Genomic DNA, 15,828 nt, shown 5'->3' with positions numbered 1-15,828 from the left:
TATCCTATTTGTACTAAAATTAGTTTAATGTTTAATTCATTTTTGGGCCCTGGTCTGATAGTACCATGATAATTTCAGTTATTACTAAACATGATGATAATGGAGGTGGTGGTGATAATAACAAACATTCATTGGATGCTTACTATGTGCCAAGCATGGTTTTAAGTATTTGACATTCATTAACTCATTTAATCCTCATAACTCAATAAGGTAGGTGCTATTAGCCCTATTTTATAGATGACGATGTTGGGAGGTTAAATAACTAACCTAAGGTTACATAGCTAGCAAGTGTCAGAACCAAAATGTAAACCCAGCTAGCCTGATTCCAAACCCTGTGCACTAACTACAATGATGATAAATTCTGAAACAAAGTACACATGTTAATTTGCTGATAACTGCCTTGTAACTTTTAAATCTGTTCTATGAAAGTCACTTATATATCTTTCCATGGTGACATGTAGAGTAGAAATTATAAATCATCCTTTGTTGTTGCTATTCTTACAGTCTTGTTTGGCTCAATGAATTATGAGAAAGAAGCAAAGCTGTCTTGTAAATTTATCTCCATGTCTCTATTTGGCTACTACCACTAGGATTACCTTGTATAAAATAAGGGCTTTTAACACATGAGTCCCAAGGTGCATGTAGGAAGTTCTATTTATACACAGTCTATAGCTAAAAGGGCAACCTGCACAGAGCCCTGCAGGCAGAGGAGAGGTGGTGAGAGCTAAAGCTGATGGCTGACCAAGGGACTACTATCTAGGGTCTAGTTGGGATTTATGGCTAGAGTGCTTTCTTCAAGAAGTGGCAGAAGTACAGTCGGAAGGTGGGAAATATGAAGATAGTGTTGTGGGCCATTTCTGCAAGGGACAAGGAAGAATTTGATTCTGAAAGATTGTCCTTTGAAGGAGTTCTTAAAGAGGTCTATAATTCATTAATTATAGAGTATTAAGGTGAGTATATTAGTATATTAATTAGAATGGTGATGAGGCTTTAAAATTAGCAATATTGAACAGAATTCATTTTATACATCAAACAAAGGGCTTCTCATGAACTTTTTGTCATACTCCTCATGAACAGAGACTTTGCATGGAGTGTTCAACTTTATTATATGAATAAAGCCTACTCTTTATTCACCATGTTACTTTGGACCCCTTTTGGGAAGCAGGAGAATATAATAGTGAAGGGAAATGGAGCTGTTTACTCAAATCGCAGATTTGGATTCCTGTCCTCCCATGGGGAGAATGGTCTGAGCAGCCAGTTCATAAATTTGCTGGAAAAGAGAAGAGGCTTCTTGGGCTGAGGGTAAGTGTGCAGTGCGAAGTTGGAGTCCCAAGGGAGGTGTAAAGGACCAGACTGTGTGGAACTCTTGCCAGTCCTGGGGAGAGAGTCAGATTGGCCCACCGACTGGCTACTAGCTACCTGGCAAACTTTGGCTTTTCCCATGGCTGGCAACCTTCCAGCTACTCCCATGCCACTAAGCTATGAGACATCCAGACTCAATAAGTTGACTGGCTCTTCATTAAGAGGAAGTGGGGGAAAGTAGACCATGCATGACTATTTGGATCAGCCAGGCCTGGCTCTACCACCACATTTTAAATGTGATTCCAGGCAGTTTTTTGACTTCACTAAACCTCAGTTGTCTCATGTGCAACATGTTAATAATACTCCTCACATTGTAGGAATTTTATGTAGATTTGAAATCCTACCATATATAAAGTTCCTTGGCCACTGCACAGCACCTGGTAGGTCCTCCCTGCTTGATGATGACTTCTTCAATAGTATATAATTCTATCCAACAACCTTTCTCTCTTTTACTCTTATCACTCTTAGTAGGATTCTTCCCATTGCCATACTATTCTTCCCGCCCCCCACCACACCCCCTAGAATCAGTCTGACTTTGTTAATCTCCCAAAAGCAGAGCTCTAATTATGTTGTTCCCTTGCTGAGAAGCCTGTGGGGGCTTCTCATAAAGTCCAGACTTCCCACAGAACGTTTAAAACTTTGTACAGTCCGGGCCGGCGCTGTGGCTCACGCCTGTAATCCCAGCACTTTGGGAGGCCGAGGCGGGCAGATCACGAGGTCAGGAGATCAAGACCATCCTGGCTAACACGGTGAAACCTCGTCTCTACTAAAAACACAAACAAATTAGCCGGGTGTGGTGGCGGGCGCCTGTAGTCCCAGCTACTTGGGAGGCTGAGGCAGGAGAATGATGTGAACCCGGGAGGCGGAGCTTGCAGTGAGCCGAGATCGCACCACTGCACTCCAGCGTGGGTGACACGAGTGAGACTACGTCTCAAAAAAAAAAAAAAAAAAAAAAAAAAAAAACAAAACTTTGCACAGTCCGGATCCAAAATACCTCGCTAGACCATTGCTATCTTACATAGATCCTTTGCCCTAGAGTTCACAAAATTTCCAAGTTTCCTCAGAGCTACTCCCTTTTACTTCCTTATTAATGCCATTACCTCTTCTTGGAAAGGCCTTTCTTCCTATCCTTATCTGTCTGTATTCTATCATTCTTTAAAAACAAAACAGAAATATGTACAGCTTTTTGCAATGTCAATTATACCACAATAAAGTGTTTTAAAACAAACAGCAACAACAAAAAAACCTCAGATATCGGTTCCAAAAACTTTGTTCTTAAGCTGGAAATGATTGCTTCCATTTTGAAATTTTATAGGACATTGTATCTCTCTTATAGAAAAAAAATACATCCTTTATATTCTGTCTCTGTTTTTAGACATTTGCTTTAAGATAGATGGAAGAGCATGCTCTTTTTCATTTAGACCTTTTGTGAATACCTCAGCAGAAAAAAGTTTAGTATGCACCATACCACAGGTGCAGCATAAGCTGCTACTCAACAGGCAGACCTCACCAGGCAGTATGTTTCTAGAGGCCACCACCAGTCATGAAAGACAGGAAGATTTTCCTGTTGAGCCCTGGCTGTGATAACTATTTGTGTGAGAAAATGAGTTATTATAATAAAGATTTAATTCTTAAATCTTTGGCATAATAACTCTTGTTACAGAAGGAGCTCAATAAGTATTTAATGAGTGAATGAATTCAGTGGAAAAAAATCAGTGAGACAACACATGAGACAGTGCATAGCATTGTCATCAAGGAGATTGTTGAACTTAAACCATACATTTTTGTGTGCATTTTTATTTATTTAATTACAAAAGATGTGTAATGTTTGTTGCAGTTAATAAGTGATCTTATTATTGCCCAAAGTATCCACATATTTATAAATGATTGGAAGGTCATACCAATTTTATTTCAACAATTTTCTGAGAGGGTATGAATTTCAAACTTGTCGCTTAACTGACTTTTATTGTCACTCTGGCCCTAATTGTATTTTTCACAGGTACCACTAATTATACTAGGATTTGCCACCTCTTTATATTATACTGAGGTTTGTTACATCTGTATATAGAAAAGTGTAGATAGACATACTCAAGATTGAGATGAAAAGATTTTATTTTGAGTATGGTTTTTGTCTCAAAGGACTGTCTAGTTCAATAAATGTGCCATATTATCTATACAACAACTGATGTGGTTTTTGCTTTTATAATCAAGAGTATGCTTTCTTCAACTTATAAAGGAAATAAAAAGCTCATTTATTGTATTGACATTGCCTTTTTTTTTTTCTCATTTACCCACCTTAAGTCCCATTTAAGCAACCTGTCAAACCATGCCTAGCACTTTTGCTCTGTAGATCTTGGTATGCCCTGCATAGATGGAGAGAACAGCCCTAGGTCTCACTGCACCGTTACACGATGTAGACAGGCCATTTGTAAGCTAATGCAACTTCATTTTTCTTTGCACCTTGATAAATGCAGAGAAATGTGATTCAGGCGGATTTTATATCTATATAGCCAAGGTTGTGCAAAGAATTTATATTTTCTTCTTTTAAAGTGGCCAGTGATATTATAGTAGTTGGTCAGGAAAGCTTTATTGCAATGCTTGCTTACCAAATTGTCATTACATGTTTAATAAAACCTTTAATTGTGCTATATCATATCTGTTAGAGAGAATGGGATTTCTTTTGTTTTATTTTTATTTATTTTTTATTTTTTATTTTTGAGATAGAGTATCGCTCTGTTGCCCAGGCTGGAGTGCAGTGATGCAGTCATAGCTCACTGCAGCCTTGATGTCCTGGACTCAAGTGATCCTCCTTGTGATACTCAGCTTCCTGCGTAGCTGGGGCTACAGGCACAAACCACCACATTTGGCTGATTTTTTTGTTTTTTATTAAACACAAGGTCTCACTATGCTGTCCAGTCTGATCTCGAACTCCTGGGCTCAAATGGTGTTCCTGCCTCAGCCTCCCAAATTGTTGAGATTACAGGTGTGAACCACTCTGCCTGGCCAAGAGGATGGGTTTGATTGCGGCATCTTTCTGGTAAATCTATGTCTAACTGTATTCAAGCTGCTATAACAATATACCATAGACTGGGTATCATAAACAACAGACATTTATTTGTCACAGTTCTGGAGGCTGGGAAGTCCAAGATCAAGGTGCTGACACATCCAAGTCTGGTGAGGGCCTCCTTCCTAGTTCATTCTCTGAGATCTCTTTTATGAGGGCACTGATCACCTCCCAAAAGCCGCACCTCCTAATGCCATTACATTGGGAATTAGGTTCCAAAATATGAATTTTGGGAGGACACAAACATTCTCTTGCAGTCTGTGACTACAGTGGCCAGACATCTTGTAAAATCCAGAACCAGTTATACTTTATAACCATAAATCTTTAAAGTGTCTTTGAAATTTCAGTGTTTCAGCATCCACATGACATCTCCTGCACCATTTCTCACATTCTAAAATAGAACAAAACTTCTTTAGCAGACCATATTTCCTTAATTTTGATTGAGAATATATTAACATATCTATGACTAAAATAGAGACACAGCTTGCCCTCTTGTCTTTCTTTTCCATCTAACTAGCAGGGTTTTTGGTCAGGCTTCCATGACACCTGTCTTTTTGAAAGTCAGATGCTTACCTTTAGACCAATCATGTGGATATAAAGTCAGCCAGTTTCCATTTTGACCACAAGTTAGAAGGAATGGGGAACGAGAGGGGTGGCTCTTCAAAAACGAGTAACAAAGCCATGACCACTGATGGGATTACTGTCAGCCGAATACCATTTAAATTGCATTTTCTGCAGGGAGATCATTAAGAATAAAGCATGTACATTGTGGGGGGCGCAGGGTGGGGGTGGGAGTGGGTGGGTGGTGGGGAATGTTAAATCAAGCTTTTTTAAACTTCTCTCAGTTCAAACCCTGGGGAAAAGACCAGAGTTGAGGAATTAAAAAAGGGAGACAGAGATGGCAGAAGAATCATTAGAGTGTAGATCTAAGGATTCCGAGGGTGTAGTGAATGTCAGGAAGAAGAAATGAAGAGCAAGATAGTGACATGGTAAGTTAAAGACTAAAAATTATCCATTAGAATTTAGCCTATAATCCCAGCACTTTGGGAGGCTGAGGTGAGCGGATCACCTGAGGAGTTTGAGACAAGCCTGGCCAACATACTGAAACACCATCTGTACTAAAAAATACAAAAATTACAGGCCAGTGGTTGTGGGGGCCTATAATCCCAGCTTCTCGAGAAGCTGAGGTAGGAGAATAGCTTGAACCCAGGAGGCGGAGGTTGCAGTGAGCCAAGATTGCACCACTGCACTCCAGCCTGGGCAACAGAGCAAGACTCCATCTCAAAAGAAAAAGTTAAAAAATTTAAAAAAAAAGAATTTACAGTTGGTATTATCACTAAAGACATTAGCAACAAAAGCTTTAGAAGAGTTATTAGTGCAGAAGGTTAGTTACAATGAGAGAAGAGGTGAGAAAATGAGTTTTGCTCTTTTGACGATCCCGATTGAGAAGGGAGTGAGCATGTAAAGGGAGCTATAAAGAATGGCCTTACCAAAAATTTTCTTGAAGGTAAGGTCTTTTGGGATGAAAGAAACTTGAACATGACCATTAGAGCAAGTAAAGATAGAGAGATTGACAATACAGGAAAGAGATGGAAAGAAATGGGAAAAAATGTAGTCCAGAGCGAATGATTGAACACTAGGAGAGTGAGAGAAAGGTAGAGGTAGGTGTGGGTCTAGGTAAGTTTGCTGAGAATAGTGTGGGAAATCGAGGAGCTCCAAACCCTGTTGAGCATCATTCTCTCAGATGGCTTTAGTCCTGAGGTGATGGTATAGGTTAGTGGGTTTGTATATGGGTTCTGCAATAAGTCTCCTTGCATTCAAACCAAAGTTCTTCCACTCAATAAATGGGTATCCTTGAGCAAGTTACTGAGCCTCTCTGTACCTCATTTTCATTTATAACATCGATAAGAACATCGAGAGAAAAGCTTGAGCTAGACTGCCAGGATTTGGAGCTAGTAAGCTCTACTGCTTACTGGCAGTGTGACCTTGTGCAGTCGCTTGATTTTTCTGTGCCTTAATTTTTTTTCATCTCTAAAACAGAGACAGTAATAGTATCTACCTCAGTTTTTGGCTCTGAGCAGCACCATGGCGATTGGAAAGAACAAGCGCCCTATGAAAGGCGGCAAAAAGGGAGCCAAGAAGAAAGTGGTCGATCCGTTTTCGAAGAAGGATTGGTATGATGTGAAAGCACTTGCTATGTTCAATATAAGAAATATTGGAAAGATGCTAGTCACCAGGACCCAAGGAATCAAAATTGCATCTGATGGCTTTGAGGTTTGTGTGCTTGAAGTGAGTCTTACTGATTTGCAGAATGATGAAGTTGCATTTAGAAAATTCAAGCTGATTACTGAAGATGTTTAGGGCAAAAACTGCCTAACTTCCATGGCATGGATCTTACCCATGACAAAATGTGTTCCATGGTCAAAAAATGGCAGACAATGATTGCTTCATCTGTTCTGTGTTGGTTTTACTAAAAAATGCAACAATCAGATACGGAAGACCTCTTATGCTCAGCACCAACAGGTCCTCCAAATCCGGAAGAAGATGATGGAAATCATGACCTGAGAGGTACAGACAAATGACTGGAAAGAAGTGGTCAATAAGTTGATTCCAGACAGTATTGGAAAAGACATAGAAAAGGCTTGCCAATCTATTTATCCTCTCTGTGATGTCTTCGTTAGAAAAGTAAAAATGCTGAAGAAGCCCTAGTTTGAATTGGGAAAACTTATGGAGCTTCATGGTGAAGGTAATAGTTTTGGAAAAGCCACTGGGGACAAGACAGGTGTTAAAGTTGAACGAACTGATGGATATGAACCACCAGTCCAAGAATCTGTCTGAAGTTCAGACTTTTAATAGTGGCAAATAAAAAGTCCTATTTGTGAAAAAAAAAATAGTATCTACCTCAGAGTGTTACCATGAGTGTGAGAATTCAATCAGTTAATATTTGTAACGATGTAGAACAGTGCTAGGCACACTGTAGGTATTATGTAAGTTTTTAAAAAGGGTTTTATAAGCAGGGTTGAGAGCTTAATTGAAATCAGAAATTGTAAATTAGATTTGAAACAAAATTCTGCATTATTTTGAGATTTTTTTTTTTCAAAACTGCTCAGCTATTAAGGGGTATAAGTGAAGAATGAGTTCTTTAGCCTTGATCCAGGATTGGAGTTTTTGTCTTGGCTATTGGGACACTATGGCAAGGGGAGTTGAGGTTGCTCGGGAGAACATAGTCCAAGTGATGACCATGGGGCCAGGCTGGGTAGAGAAGAAGAGAAGACAGGTAGGGAGTGCTGTATCAGCAAAAAATGGAAAAATCAGAGTCTGTAATTTCTAAATAAGCTTGAAGATATAGTGGGAATTAAAGGATGAAAGAGTTAAAAGGTAGAAGGTTGCAGACTGAGTAGAATATTGACATTTATGATTTCAAAAATGGAGAAATTCTGTGTCATGGCAAGGCCCAGGGTATAACATGGGAATAAAGGATTGAGGTTGAGGAGATCCAACAAATGTATTGAATGCTAGTGTATTGGATGGGTAGTCTACCTGATAATTGAACTGTCTTGGAGAACAGAATTTGACGCAGAGAGACAGCCAGCTTCCTAATCCTTTAATCAGTTTAGAAGAGTATTCAAGAGGTGGAAAGATAATAACAGAGGCCTGAATAAGTGTAAATATCTACTCTCCTCTCATTTATGTAGTCATGTAAAACTTTTTGGACCCATTGTCTCCTGAATGATTAAAAGACCCTGTTCAGTGGAGGATTATTTGAATATGTCACCTGGTGAATTCTGTCCTCATCTCTAATTCATGAGAGTAATAAGGTTGTGAGTATTTTATAGTATTGATTCATTCAACAAATATTTATTGAGTACTTATTATATGGTAGGTATTGGAGATAGACTAGTGAAAAGCAGAAATCTTAAATTCTAGTAGGAGAGACAGGCAACAAGTAATTAAGATATATAGTATGTTAGATAATAGTGATATGGAGAATAAAACAAAACAAAGCAGGAATCAGGAGGTGGGGACTGCCAAAGGGTATCACAGTTGTAAATTAGGTGGTCAGCAGAGGCCCCCAAGAAGGTGACTTTTAATGGAAGACCTGAAGGTGGTGAGAACATGTACAAAGTAGACATCTGAGGGAAGAGGATGCCAGGAAGAGGAAAGAAGAATGGAAAAGCCATGAGGTGGGGGCTAAACTGTCATGTTTGAAGACCAGCATAGAGGCCAGTATGGCTGCAGGAGAGTGAGCATTTTCTGTAACAAATGCTATATAGCACTTACTATGTGTTGGATACTTTTCTAAATACTTCACAAGCATTAACTCATTTAATTCTTGTAACAGCCCTATAAGACGTTACAGATGAGAATCTGTGAAACAGATGTTAAGTAACTTGTCACACAAGCAACAGAATGCACACAGCTAACAACGGTGAAGAGCCAGGGCCTTAACCTTGGGGTGGTTTGCATTATGCTGTTTATTATAGTAATAGTATACGAAGTCAGATGGCTAACAGGAGGGTGGACGTGGGGAGGTCAGTTGTATAGTACCTTAGAATAAATTGTAAAGACTTTGGCTTTTTCTGGGATTAAACTGGGAAGTCATGGGAAGGTTTTGTGTGGGAGAATAACCTGATCTGATGTAAGTTTTAAAGTCTCACTCTGGTTATCATGTTAAAAATAGAATATAGAGGAACAAGAGTAGAAGCAAGGAGACCAAGTAAGAGGCTACAGGATTCAAGCAAGAGATGATGGTGGCTTGGACTACGGTGAGTGGTGAAGATGGTTTCATGAGGCATGATCAGGTTCTGGATATTTATTTTATTTTTATATTTTATTTCATGTCATTTCATTTCATTTCATTTCATTCCAATTTTTGAGACAGAGCCTCACTCTGTCACCCAGGCTGGAGTGCAGTGGCACTATCTCGGCTCACTGCAACCTCCACCTCCTGGGTTCAAGCGATTCTCCTGCCTCAGCATTCCAAGTAGCTGGGACTACAGGCGCACACCATACCTGGCTAATTTTTGTGTTTTTAGTAGAGACAGGGTTTCACTATGTTGGTCAGGCTGGTCTCGAAATCCTGAGCTCAAGTGATCTGCCCACCTTGGCCTCCCAAAGTGTTGGGATTACAGGCATGAGCCACCATACCTGGCCATGGATATTTATTTTAAAGGTAGAGCAAATAAGATTTTCTGACTAATTAGATGGAGGATGAAAGAAACAAAAGAGTCAATGATGATTCCAAAGTTTCTGGCCAGAGCAACTGGAAGAATGAATTTGCAATTTACTGAGACACAAAATAATGCAACAGTAACACGATTTTGGGAGGGAAGATCAGGGGTTATCAGGAGTTAAGTTTTAGGCAAATTGAGTTTAGATGCTTCGTGAACATATAAGTGGAAATGTCAGGTAGGCAGTTAGATATGTGAGACCAAAGCTCAGGAGAGAGGTATAGATGGAGATGTACATTTGAGAGTCCTCAGTATAGACTGTGCTGAAAGCCTTGAGATAAGGTGTAATTATCTGTGCAGTAGGTTTAGAAAGAGAAGAGAAGAGAGGAGAGGAGGGGAAGGAGGGAGGGGAGGGGTGGTTCAAGTACTAAGCCTGTGAACATTCCAACATTAAGAGGTTGGGATGATGAGAACCAGACAAGATAGTATTATCCAGATAGGTAAAAGATGAGGAGGAAGTGGTAACATGCTGGAAGCCAAGTTAGGAAAATGTTTTATAGACTAACATTAACGTGTGTGTATGTGTGTTTGCATGCACACAAGTGCATGCTCTTGCACACAGTCAAAAACACCCTCCCCTCCCTGACACACACATATCTTATATGTACATGGAATGACAAGGAGTATCAACTACTTTTCTTCCCTGATTAACATAGTCTCTACTTGCAGGCAGATTTAATTGGGAAGCCAAATTATTATGTAAGATAGCTTGATGGGTATGGAATCAGAGCAAAGGGAGTTCATTGAAGCACCTCATTCGCTAGGGTAATCAAGCTATCATTACCCAAAGATCCATCTCCAGTATGGGACACATGTGTTCCTTGGGCAACACATTGCTGGCCTGTGCCATAGTGCCAATTGACTTGGGCAGTTCTTTAAAACACAAGGCCAAAGTTTTCCCAGTAGAGCTTCTTTTTTAAAGTTTCCACCCTTCAAGGGAACATATTCTTTCTTTAGATATGTCAATGTGCCTAACTTTGTTTCTATAAGTGTATTAAGTCTTGTCCTCAGAGTTCTTAACACTTTTTGATGGGGAAGGGTGTGGTCACTATTTCCTTTGATTAAAATGTGGATCTTCTATCTTGAAAAATGCGTATATGCATTCTCAAAACTGTATACAGTTTCACAAGTTAATAAACCCAAGTTAAGAACTCCTACATTTTTTTCCTATCAGAGAGCTGATTTTTTCTTCTCAATTTCTCTTACTTCTCTTTTTTTTCTCCATCACCCCCCTCGCACCCATTTCCCCAAGTCCCCAGAGTCCATTCTATCATTCTTATGCCATTGTGTCTTCGTTGCTTAGTTCCCACTTGTGAGAACATACTATGTTTGATTTTCCCATTCATAAGTTACTTCACTTAGAATAGTGGTCTCCAACTTCATCCAGGTTGCTGTGAATGCCATTATTTAATTCCCTTTTATGGCTGAGTAGTAATCCATGGTATATATGCCACACTTTCTTTACCCACTTGGTGGATGGGCATTTAGGCTGGTTCCATATTTTTGCAATTGTGAATTGTGCTGCTATAAACATGTGTGTCTACATATCTTTTTCATATAATCACTTATTTTCCTCTGGGCAAATACCCAGTAGTGGGATTGCTGGATTGAATGGTCATTCTACTTTTAATTCTTTAAGGAATCTTCATAGTGTTTTCCATAGTGGTTGTACTAGTTTACATTCCTACCAGCAGTGTAAAACTGTTCCTTCTCACCACATCCATGCCAACATCTATTACTTTTTGATTTTTAAATTATGGCCATTCTTGCAGGAGTAAGGTGGTATCACATTGTGGTTTTGATTTGCATTTAGCTGATAATTAGTAATATTGAGCATTTTTCCATGTGCTTGTTGGCCGTTTGTATATCTTCTTTTGAGAATTGTCTATTCATGTCCTTAGCCCACTTTTTGATGGGATTGATTGCTTTTTTCTTGCTGATTTGTTTGAGTTCTTTGTAGATTCTGGATATTAGTCCTTTGTCAGATATATAGATTCTGAAGATTTTCTTCCATACTGTGAGTTGTCTGTTTACTTTGCTGATTATTGCTTTTGCTGTGCAGGCACTTTTTAGTTTAATTAAGTCCCATCTATTTGTCTTGGTTTTCATTGCATTTGCTTTTGGGCACTTGCTCATGAATTCTTTGCCTAGGCCAGTTTCTAGGAGAATTTTTCTGATGTTATCTCCTAGAATTTTTAGGTTTGAGGTCTCAGATTTAAGTCTTTGATCAATCTTGAGTTGATTTTTGTATAAGGTGAGAGATGAGGATCCAGTTTCATTATTCTATATGTGGCTTGCCAATTATCCCAGCACCATTTGTTGAATAGGGTGTCCTTTCCTAACTTTATGATTTTGTTTGCTTTCTTGAAGATCAGTTGGCTGTAAGTATTAAGCTTTATTTCTGGGTTCTCTATTCCTTTCCATTGTACTACGTGCCTGTTTTTATACTAGTACTGTGCTGTTTTGGTAATTATAACCTTGTAGTATAGTTTGAAGTTGGGTAATGTGATGCCTCCAGATTTGTTCTTTTTGCCTAGTCTTGCTTTGGCTATGTGGGCTTTTTTTTTTCTTACATATGAATTTTAGGATTGTTTTTTCTAGTTCTGCGAAGAGTGTTGGTGGTATTTTGATGGGAATTGCATTGAATTTATAGATTGCTTTTGGCAGTATGGTCATTTTTACAATATTGATTCTACCCATTCATGAACATGGGATGTGTTTCCATTTATTTGTGTCATCTATGATTTCCTTCAGCAGTATTTCAACGTTTTCCTTGTAGAGCTCTTTCACCTCTTTGGTTAGGTATATTCCTAAGCATTTTATTTTATTGCAGCTGTTGTAAAAGGGGTTGAGTTCTTGATTTGATTCTCAGCTTGATTGCTATTGGTGTATAGCAGTGCTACTGATTTATGTACATTGATTTTGTATCTGAAACTTTACTGAATTCATTTATTAGATGTAGGACCTTTTTGGATGAATCTTTGGGTTTTCTAGGTATGTGATCATTTCATTGCCAAAGAGCAACAGTTTGACTTCCTCATTACCAATTTGGATGCCCTTTATTTCTTTCTCTTGTCTGATTGCTCTGGCCAGGGCTTCCAGTACTATGTTGAATAGAATTGGTGAAAGTGGGTATCCTTGTCTTATTCCAGTTCTCAGAGGAAATGCTTTCAACCTTTCCCCATGCAGTATAATGTTGCCTGTGGGTTTGTCATAGATGGCTTTTATTACCATAAGATATATCTCTTCTATGCTAATTTTCCTAAGGGTTTTAATCATAAAGGAATGTTAGATTTTGTCAAATGTTTTTTCTGCATCTGTTGAGATGATCATATGATTTTTGTTTTCATTTCTGTTTGTGTGGTATATCATTACGTTTATTTACTTGTGTATGTTAAACCAACCCTGCATCCCTGGTATGAAACCCACTTGATCATGGTCGATTATCTTTTTGATATTGTGTTGAATTCAGTTAGCTATAGAAGATTTTTGCATCTATGTTCATCAGGGATATTGGTCTGTAGTTTTCTTTTTTTGTTATGTCCTTTCCTGGTTTTGGTATTAGGGTAATGATGTTTTCATAGAATGATTTAGGGAGGATTCCATCTTTATCTTTTGCAATAGTTTCAGTAGGATTGGTACTAATTCTTCTTTGAATGTCTGATAGAATTCGGCTGTGAATCCATCTGGTCCTGCACCTTTTTTTGTTGGCAATGTTTTTTATTACTGTTTCAATCTCATTACTTGTTATTTTTTTAAAGAGTTTTTGTTTCTTCCTGGTTTAATCTAGGAAGTTTGTATATTTCCAGGAATTTATCCATCTCCTCTAGGTTTTCTAGTTTATGCACATAAAGGTGTTCATAGTAGTCTTGAATTGTCTTTTGTATTTCTGTGGTGTCAGTTGTAATATCTCCCATTTCATTTCTAATTGAGCTTATTTGGATCTTCTTTCTTCTTGGTTAATCTCACTAATGTGTATCGATTTTGTTTATCTTTTCAAAGAACCAGCTTTTTGTTTCATTTATCATTTGTATTTTTGTTTGTTTCAATTTCATTTAGTTCTGCTCTGATCTTTGTTATTTTTCTTCTGCTGGGTTTGGGTTTGGTTTGTTCTTCTTTCTCTAGTTCCTTGAAATGTGACCTTAGATTGTCTATTTGTGTTCTTTCAGACTTTTTGATGCAGGCATTTATTACTGTGAACTTTTCTCTTAGCACTGCTTTTGCTATATTCCAGAGGTTTTGATTGGTTGTGCCGCTATTATCATTCAGTTCAAATAATTTTTTAATTTCCATCTTTATTTCATTGTTGACCCAAGGATCATTCAGTAACAGATTATTTGATTTGCATGTATTTGTATAGTTTTGAGGGTTCCTTTTGGAGTTAATTTCCAGTATTATTCCACTGTGGTCTGAGAGAGTACTTGATATAATTTCAATTCTCTTAAATTTATTGAGATGTGTTTTGTGGTCTATCATATGGTCTATCTTGGAGGATGTTCCATGTGCTGATGAAAAAATGTATATTCTGCAGTTGTTGGGTAGAATGTTCTATAAGTATCTGTTAAGTCAGTTTGTTTTAAAGTATAGTTTAAGTCCATTTTTTCATTGTTGACTTTCTGTCTTGATGACCTGTCTAGTGCTGTCAGTGGAATATTGAAGTTCCCCACTATTATTGTGTCTATCTCATTTCTTAGGTGTAGTAATAATTGTTCTATAAATTTGGGAGCTCCAGTGTTAGGTGCATATATATTTAGGATTGTGATATTTTCCTGTTGGACTAATCCTTTTATTATATAATGTCTCTGTTTGTCTTTTTTAACTGTTGTTACTTTAAGGTATGTTTTGTCTGATATAATAGCTACCCCTGCTCACTTTTGGTGTCCATTTGCATGGAATATCTTTTTTCCACTCCTTTACTTTATGTGAGTCTTTACGTGTTAGGTGAGTCTCTTGAAGACACTAGATACTTGGTTGGTGAATTCTTATCCATCCTCCCATTCTGTATCTTTTAAGTGGAGCATTTAGGCCATTTACATTCAACATTAGTATTGAGATGTGAGGTACTGTTTTATTCATCATGCTAGTTGTTGCCTGAATACCTTGGGTTTTTAAAAATTGTGTTACTTTTTTATAGGCCATGTGATGTTTATGCTTTAAGGAGGTTCTATTTTGGGGTTTTGTTTCAAGATTTATGACTCCTTTTAGCAGTTCTTGTAGTGCTGGCTTGGTAGTGGTGAATTCTTTCAGCAGTTGTTTGTCTGAAAACAGCTTTATCTCTCCTTCATTTCTGAAACTTAGTTTTGCTGGATGTAAAATTCTTGGCTGATAATTATTTTGTTTAAGGAGGCTAAAAATAGGACCCCAGTCCCTTCTGGCTTGCAGGGTTTCTGCTGAGAAATCTGCTGTTAATCTGATAGGTTTTCCTTTATAAGTTACCTGATGCTTTTGCTTCACAGCTCTTAAGATGTTTTCTTTCGTCTTGACTTTAGATAAACTGATGACTATGTGCCTAGGTGATTATGTTTTTGTGATGAATTTCCCAGATGTTCTTTGAGTTTCTTAAATATGGATATCTAGATCTCTAGCAAGACCAGGGAAGTTTTACTTGATTATTCCCTCAAATAAGTTTGCATAACTTTTAGATTGCTCTTCTTCCTCAAGAACACCAATTACTCTTAGGTTTGGTCATTTAACATAATCCCACATTTCTTAGAGGCTTTGTTCATTTTTAAAATTCTTTTTTCTTTGTCTTTGTTGGATTGGGTTAATTCAAAAGTTTTGTCTTTGAGCTCTGAAGTTTTTTCTTCTGCTTGTTCAATTCTATTATTAATACTTTTCAGTGTGTTTTGCTTTTCTTTAAATGTGTCTTTTATTTCCAGAAGTTGTGATAGTCTTTTCTTTACCATATCTATTTATCTGGGAACTTTTTCATCCATATCCTGTATTTTTTTAAATTTATTTAAGTTGGTTTTCACCTTTTTCTGGTGCCTCTTTGCTTAGCTTAATAATCAACCTTCTGAATTATTTTTCTGGCAATTCAGAGATTTCTACTTGGTTTAGAGCCATTGCTGAAGAGCTAGTGTGATCTTTTGTGGGTGTTATAGAACCTTGTTTTGTCACATTACTAGAATTACTTTTCTGGTTCCTTCTCATTTGGGTAGACTGTTTCAG

General features: G+C 37.9%; 1 protein-coding gene and 1 pseudogene across 3 annotated transcripts in view; both read left to right on the top strand.

The window, feature by feature from the left end:
- Nucleotides 1–15,828, top strand: part of WARS2 (tryptophanyl tRNA synthetase 2, mitochondrial) — a 110,199-nt gene that overhangs the window by 6,895 nt on the left and 87,476 nt on the right. The window lies entirely within an intron of this gene.
- On the top strand, nt 6,512–7,264 carry LOC100980900 (small ribosomal subunit protein eS1-like; annotated as a pseudogene).

The sequence above is a fragment of the Pan paniscus genome, chromosome 1, assembly GCF_029289425.2.
Source record: "Pan paniscus chromosome 1, NHGRI_mPanPan1-v2.0_pri, whole genome shotgun sequence".
In the NCBI taxonomy this organism is placed as follows: Eukaryota; Metazoa; Chordata; class Mammalia; order Primates; family Hominidae; genus Pan; species Pan paniscus.
This window is presented reverse-complemented; position numbering and strand designations above follow the sequence as displayed.